Below are 8,259 nucleotides of genomic sequence, written 5' to 3'. Positions count from 1 at the left end.
TCCATGAGTCACCGAGCTGATACGAATTAATTGAGTCTGCGTTAATTTGTGTATGAAGAAAACCAGCTTTTTCCGAACAGAAAGTACTGTTACTGATGCCCGCAATACCTTTCCTGGGGCCCCATTTCCTGTTGTGCTGAAGATTGGTGTGTGTGTGTAAGAATACCTCTTCTAAAGTCATTTTGTATTGGGGTATGTGTATGAAAATAATTTAACATTAAAAGCTGCACAGTTTTGCTAGGGGCACTTTTCTAATGAGCCCAAAGGCTTTCCACTGAGCTCTTCTTAGGAGTTTGTCTCTAGGGCTAACGCCGCAGTTACCACTTGAGCCTCTCAGCCCGGGTGGGAGATGTCATGGGTGCATAACCCCCCAGGCTTTCAAATTTCTGCTTTATTGACTGAGCTAAAAAAGGCCTGGCTTGTAAGCCTCCCCTTCCCCATCAGAAACCCCACCTGCTTCCTCTCCAGTTATACCGTTCCCTTCACTTCCCCATTCTCTCAAAACTTGGGGGGGGGGCAGGCCAGTGTGGGGCAGACAGGGCAGAGTGGTCTCTGCAAGGGCTCAAATCAAAACCTGTGAAAGTGAGTGAATGTTGGGGTGGGGTGGGGGAAGGGACTTCAACTTCCTGCATACTTGTCGCTGGGACTGTCACAAGAGCCAGCTTCAGTTTCATCGTTTTCTGAGAAACATCCCCCCTCTCCTCAGAGAAGCAATTTCAGGGGTTTGTTTGGAAAAAAGAAGTGCAGCTGGGATATTGTATATAAAGGTGTACATCTGGAGGATTTAAAGAACCCAAGGCTGGAGTGGCCTCATAGGCAAGACACCTGACCAAGGATCTATGATCCCCCCAACCCTCCCAGGATTTGCCCTGTGCCCTTGGGCAAATACGATACGATAATCTTTATTGTCCTTGTCCCATACAGAACAACGAAATTGAAAAATCTACACCAGACATTCAAAGACCAACAAGCCTGCTATCCCAACTATCCCAGCCAGGTTACTCTCCCTTTGCTTCAGTTCTCATCTCGTCTGTGAAATGAGTCTAAAGAGAAGTTGCCTCCTAAGGCTAGTGCCACAAAAACCTAAGAAAATAAATATTTTGTGGGGTGAGGAGGGTTTACTCTATTAAGGGTCAATACAAATTCACAAGGACTCAAATGATCAATGGCCATGAGCCCCCTTTCAAGGACAGAATAAATATGGCTACCCAGTTTAAGGCACGAGGCACAAAAAACTCCTGGGGGGCTGTGGTTGAAGCAAAATAAATGCTGGAGTGAGGTGCAGCTTTTGAAGCAAAGGACATTTGTGTGTGTCTTCTAAAGCATCACCATCATCATCATTATATTTATACCCTGCCCATCCTGCTGGCTTCCTCCAGCCACTCTGGGCGGCTTCTAACACATATAGTATTTGGGCCAGAATGGGTCAGAAAAGCAGGGAATGGAGGAAAATTTGCTACTTCTTCAAGATGGAGCAGTCAAAGTTAGGTGGAGGGGTTTTTCTTTGAACGCCTCCCAGTTACCAGCTTTTGTTTGCAGATTTGTTTGGCTTGCTTTTGCCCTGAAGAAGGAGGTGGCTGTTTCACCATTTAAAGGCAGATTTGCTGCCACCATCTCAGTAGCTTTTTTTCTTTTCTTTTTAACCTCATGGCAAATGAGACAGGAAGGACCCACCCTTATCCGACAGAACTGATCTTCTCCGAGCGATAAGGGACCGCTGGCGGGGGGATGTGGGGGCCGCCGGTTTTGAGATAAGCATGACGGTTCTTCGTGTGCAAGCCTACTGAATTCTATAGTCATCCTGGGTCATTCGCCCCTACTTGCTCCTTCTCTAACCCTTGTCTTGCAGAGCTGGGGCATGTATAGTTTTCAAAGAAAGCAGAAGTCTGAACCCTTCCTTCATTCTTACTCTCTTCTCCCGAAGCTCTCCTTTCTCGGAGAACCCAGGAAACCTCAACTCCTAGCATCACAAAATTTCCTGCAGAGAAAACCAGGAGTCCCAGTTCCCAGACCTGCACCTCCCTTTCCTCCTTGTTGTGACCTACTATATTCTTCCTCCCCATGCCCTCTGGCCACCAAGTGGGGCAGGCTTGAGCTGTTGCTAGGCTGCTGAGCTTTGACTTCCCATGGTAGGCTGTGGGGCAAGCTGTAGCGCTGCATTGATTGCCTTATATGGGCAGAAACACACCAAGGGCGGAGGGGGAGGGGAGGGCGAGGCCTTTGGCGCCATTTTTGTGAGGCAGGATGTGGTCGGCCTGTGGCTTCTGCTACTTGCAGGAAGACGTTCAGTTATGTGCTTGTGGGGGGGATGGGCAGTTGTCACCTGTTAGCGTTTTAGACTCAGTGACCTGTTCTGAAACTTTCCTGGCGTTCTGCCCGCTGTGCATCTCCATTTCGCGCTTGCATCTCTTCCCCCTCCCTCCCCAGCGCCTGCAGCTGGATCTTGAGCATGCAAAAAGCGAGCGAGAGATTGAACTGCACTACAGATTGCACCCTGAGAACTTGCAGTGGATACTGAGAATCATGGAATTGTAGAGTTGGAAGGGGTCCCCAGAGTCATCTAACCCAATCCCCTGAAATGCAGGAATCTCAACTAAAGTATCCATGACAGATGGTCATCCAGCCTCTGCTTAGAAAACCTCCAAGGAAGGAGAGTCCACAACTTCTTGAGGGGGGCCATAGATTGTGGTGACAGCAGTTTGCTAATCGGCACAATTCTGTGTTTGGAGGTTCAGAAATTTTAAAACCTCCTGTTCAAATTTGGGTGATAAGCACAGAACTACAATTGCAGGTTTAAGGTTTTTTTTTGGTGGGGTGGAGTGGGGTGAGGAAGCTGACAGGAACTGTGGGTTCAGTTTGGAACAAATTTTCCCCTGGGATGAATGTGATAAAAGTAATGCACATTTTAATGGGGGAGGTGTAGAACAAGGCATAGCAAGGGGAGGAGCACAGGATAGCAATTCGGAAAGGGCAAAACACCATGGGACAAAATGCAAGTGTCAAAGGCACTCAGAGTCTCTGTTTATAATCAGTGGTAATTATTGGAGTAGGGGTGAGGTCCATGTGGACTGGAGGCGATCAGAAGTCGTCCCCATCTTCAAAAAGGGGTGTGGGAGTCCGGGGAGAAGACCCAACTACTAACTGCTCAGCTTGACACTGATACCAGGAAAGGTGCTAATACAGATAAAACAGTCAATTGGTAAGCACTTAAAAAAAGGATGCTGTGATTACTAAGACCCAGCATGGATTTCTCAAAATCAAGTCATGCCAGACAAATCTCATCTTTTTTTGGATAGAGTTACAAGCTGGGTGGATCAGGGCAATGCTGTGTACGTAGAGTATCTTGATTTAAGTCTGGCTTTTGACAAAGTCCTCCATTATATTCTTGCAGAGAAGCTGTTAAAATGTGCGCTGAACAAGGTTACTGTTAAGTTGATTTGTAGCTGGTTGATTGAGCCCAAAGAGTGCTCACTAATGGTTCCTTATCCTAGAAAAAGTGACACGTGGGGTGCCACCAGGTTCTGTCCTGGTCCTGTGTTTGTTCAATGTCTTTATAAATGACTTGGACGAAGGAATTGAGGAGATGTTCATCAAATTTGCAGATGACACCAACCTGGGAGTGGTAGCAGAAAACAGAATAGGGATTCACTATGACTAGATTGGAGAACTGGGCCCAAACTAATAAAATGAATTCCAATAGAGCCAAATATAAGGTTCTGCACATAGGCAGAAATAACCAGCTGCAAAAAGATGGGGGATACTTGGCTCTCCAGCAGTACATGTGAAAAGGATCTAGGGGTCTGAGTAGACCGCAAGCTGAACATGAGTCAACAGTGTGATGCAGCAGCAAAAAAGGATAATGCAATTCTAGGCAACATCAACAGAAGTCTAGTGTCCCAATCAAGGGAAGTTCTGGTCCATTTTGCCTTGGTCAGACCACACTTGAACTCCTGTATTCATTTCTGGGTACCACAACGTAAGAAGGAAATTAACAAGCAGGAATATGTGCAGAGGACGACAACCGAGATGGGTGTCAAAACCAAACCTAATGATGAAAGGTTGAGGGAGCTTGGTATGTTTAGCCTGGAAAAGAGGAGACTGAGAGGAGATAAAGCCATCTTCTAATATCTAAAGGGCTGTTACATGGAAGGTTGAGCAAGCTTGTTTTCTCCCGCTCCTGAGGGTAGGACCCGAAACGATGGCTTCAAGTTACAAGAAAGGAGATTCCAACTAAACATCAGGAAGAACTTTGTGATGATAGGAGCTGTTTGACAGTGGAACGATCTCCCTTGGGAGGTTGTGCGCTTTCCCTCCTTGGGGTTTTTAAAGCAGAGGTCGGATGGTCATCTGTCATAGATGCCTTAGTTGATATTCCTGCATAGCAGGGAGTTGGACTAAGTTACCTTCCAACTCTACAATTCTATGATTCTATGGAGAAAGAATACAGGTGGTTTTTTCATGATAATACTAGAAGCCTCTGCGCCAAGATAGATGAACTGGAGTCTTACAGGGTAGCATTGATATAGTGGGCATCATAGAAACCTGATAGAATGGAGAGGACCAGTGGGCGCAGAAGATAAAAGATGTACTGGAGGTGGTGTCACTCTATATGTCAAAGAAGGCATTGGGTTCAGCAAGCTAGAAGTCCTAAAAATGCAGACTCCTCCACAAAATGGTTGTGGGTGGTGATACTGGACCCTAAGAGCAATTTAGTACTGAGGATGTGCTAACGTCCCCCAGATCAAAATGTCACTGAGAGTGGGGAAGATACGTTGTAGATGAAAAATATTTTCCACCAAACTTTTGATACATAGAATTGGAAAAGAGTCTGAAAAGCATATTATTTTTGTGACGTGGATATGTGGGGACCTTGCAGCCCTGTGCAACACAAACTTTGGGGTTTTTTTGTTTCTTGAGTCATCCTGCCTTGCCATTAGGGTGTTGGAGCAGCGACACTCTGTATAGGATTCATTTTAGTGTAGCTTATTGCCTGAGCTTTGCTAAATCCCACTCTGCTGTGGCCACATGGGTTTACTTCCGCTCAAGAATAGATGAATTATGCAACTTGAATTCATTAACTACATTTGCATGCATTTGTTTAGACATAATTTTATCTGCTAGGCCTGAGGAAGGGCAAGGAGCAACACCCAGTACATCTAGCTCCATAACAACTGGAAATATTTATCGGTAAAATATTTCAGCAAGCATCACCCATGACTTTTCATCATTTACTTTTGTAACCTTAAGGACCCGATATTTGCTTTTATTGGGGGTGGGGGGAAATCCCAAAAGCAGAGATTCCCAGAATGAAATCCCGTGCTTCCACAACACTACTGTGCATACACAGGATAAATTCAGCTTGAAAACCTATTGCAGTTGAACACTCCAATCCTGTACCTGGTTTACTCAAACAGGCCCACTGTGTTAAATGAGGTTTACTCCCAAGTGGGGTTGCCATATTTCAAATAGTGAAACTATGGACAAAAAAGGTATTGAGCTTTTCTTGAGCTATTTTTATGGGAAACCGGCAAAAACAGCACTGATGACATGGACTGCCATACGTCCATTTTTTCCAAGACATTTGTTACTGATTTCCACAAGGACACTGCTGCCGACTGCAGTATTCTGGATATTTCCGGGAAATCCTGGACGTAAGGCAACCCTTCTCTCAAGTAAGCCTGGATACATAACTCAGTAATGTATACTGGAAGGATTTCAAAAGCTTGTTTTCTCTTACACGAGGACTGCAGCTTCTTTTCAGAGAAAAGGCAACAGACAGCTGTGTAGTCACACAGCTGTGCCTTTAAAAGACATTTGCACAGGGGCCCAGACCACGCTAACCATTTGTGGTGAGTCTCCCCTTCGCACAGACACGGACTGTTACAGTAAACTGCTGCCACCCAACCGGGACGTTGTTCTCCCATCTTAGCTGTTCCGTGACATGGTTGATTCGAAACCAAACCAACGTCTTCTACCCACATGCCTCGTTGCATGAAGTCAACCCACGTGGTCTCCAACCGACGGCAGTGCTGCAAGGGAACTTGCTAACTCGGGCGGAGATACTACAAACCAGAAACTTAGCGTTTGAAATATAAAAATGCACTTGCTAATTTTGTGTCAGTTCACATGGAGTAAATGCTACCCTTCACTTCTGCACTTACAAGCATTATAGCCCTCCCCCTTTTCTTTAAAAGAAAATTTGCTTTTTTACTATTATTAAAAAAAGAGACGTTTCAGATTTTTACAGACTCCCATCAGTCCAGCCAGCAAGTGCCAGTGGTAATTGTAGATGGGAGCTGTAGTTCATTGGCCCCTGGAGGAACTATTGATTGACTTAAGATGGGGGAGACCAGAGTTCAAATTCCCAGTCAATCCTAAAGCTCACTGAAATAGGCTGGGGATCTCAGCCTCACCTACCTCAAAGGATTGTTACGAGGATTAAAATGGCAGAGGGAGGAGCTGTGCACACCACACAAAGCTCCTCCGAGGAAGGGTGAATTGGGGCTTCAAGGTTTGCAATGCAATTCTATATAAATCTACTCCGAAGGAAGCCTCATTGATTTCTGTGGGACTTCCTCCCAGGTGAGCATGCACAGGATTGCAGCCACAGCTGATAAAAAACAGACACTGCCAATTCAGACACAACGTGGCCCTGTTTAATTGGGCATTTTTTAATTAAAAAAAAACAAGTTACAAAACTTGGATCTGGTTAACGCCACCTTGAAAGGGGCAACTCTCCATTCACAAAGCAGGTAATGTCTCTCTTAAGCTAGTGTGCAACAACACACATAATCTAAAAACAAAGTTTACGTTTGTATTTCTCACTAACGTCCCCTGCTTTGAACCACTCCTATCCCCTCTGCTTGAGCCACCTGTTTTAATGCAGCCAGCATACATAGTTGTTATTTTTTAATCTCCAACAAGTCTGTGAGGATGGTTGGTTGAGGCGAGAGATAACAACTTGACGTTCGTGACAAGGCTAGGCCGTTTGAATCCAGCTTCTAGACCAGCACGCCTCAAAATGACTCCCCAACGATCTTTTGCTTTTAAAACTGTTTTAACACCACCTGGTGGTTTGTTCCTCCTATTTACGAGTTTAGACTTTTCCCCCCGGGAAGTGAAAGCGAGGGCTGTAAAAACCTGTGATCCTTCTCTTCTCTGCCTCCCAACACCTTGCCCTTTCACATAATCTAGGGATAGGGAAGATATGCCCCATCAGCTCCCACCCAGCTTGTTCATGGCCAGGGATGATGGAATCTGTAGGCCAACAACCCATAGAAGGGGACATAGTTCCCCATCCCCGATATGCACCTTCAGTGGCAACAGGACAGTTGGTTCAGGCTACCACCAATCTACCCAGCCACATTAACATGTTCTAGGGAAAGATATCTGTCATGAAATTGCTCCACAAAAGAACCCCCTCCGAATAGTATCCTGAATCCCCCTCTCCAGATGTTCAGTGCCAGATGTGGAGTGTATGTGCAACTATAGCTCAGTAGAGCATGAGGCTCTTAATCTCAAGGTTGTGGGGTCCAGCCCCACATCAGGCAAAAAGATTCCTGCATTGCAGGGGGCTGGACTAGATGACCCCCTGTGTCGCTTCCAACTCTACGATTCTATGAATTAAAAAAACAAAAACCCGAGCAAGAGCTGTTCTTTTAAGCCCATTGAACGGCATATATTTTAATAGGAATCCGTTCTTGCAAATCTGCTGGTTTCTGAAATGAGAGAGCCTGACCCAGACAGGATTGCTTCCTGGCCATGCTTTAGGTGGGTAATTTTAATAGCCTCTTTTCTTACCTTGCAACTATTTTAGCACATATATACTCTACAAAGAAAGGGGGTGCCACCCCAAGGTGGCTCCCAATCAGAAAAACGATAATAGCCTTTAGGGCATTGCTAGTAGCTCAATGCAGAGGTGATCTACACATTCAGGTAAGTTAAATGGGAATTTGAAGCTGTATGAAATACTGACAAGGAACTCCTTGGACTTGCGAAAAGATAATAACGACGCTCTGTGGTAGGAACCCTTTAACGAGCTGCAAAGGGTTTTGCTGCGTTAGTCTGCTCCATCAAAATCAGCAAAGCCTTGTGAAATCTTAAAAGACCAATAAATTAAAAACCAATACCCTTAGAGAAGAAAAATCTGGGGCCCTCCAGATGTTGAATGACAGCTCTCATCATCCCTGACCATTGACCATGCTGGATGGCTGATGGGAATCTAGTGCCATCTAGAGGACCACCTCCACTTTCAAAAGT

The sequence above is a fragment of the Podarcis raffonei genome, chromosome 13 (assembly GCF_027172205.1).
Source record: "Podarcis raffonei isolate rPodRaf1 chromosome 13, rPodRaf1.pri, whole genome shotgun sequence".
In the NCBI taxonomy this organism is placed as follows: Eukaryota; Metazoa; Chordata; class Lepidosauria; order Squamata; family Lacertidae; genus Podarcis; species Podarcis raffonei.
Note: the sequence above shows the minus strand (reverse complement) of the source record.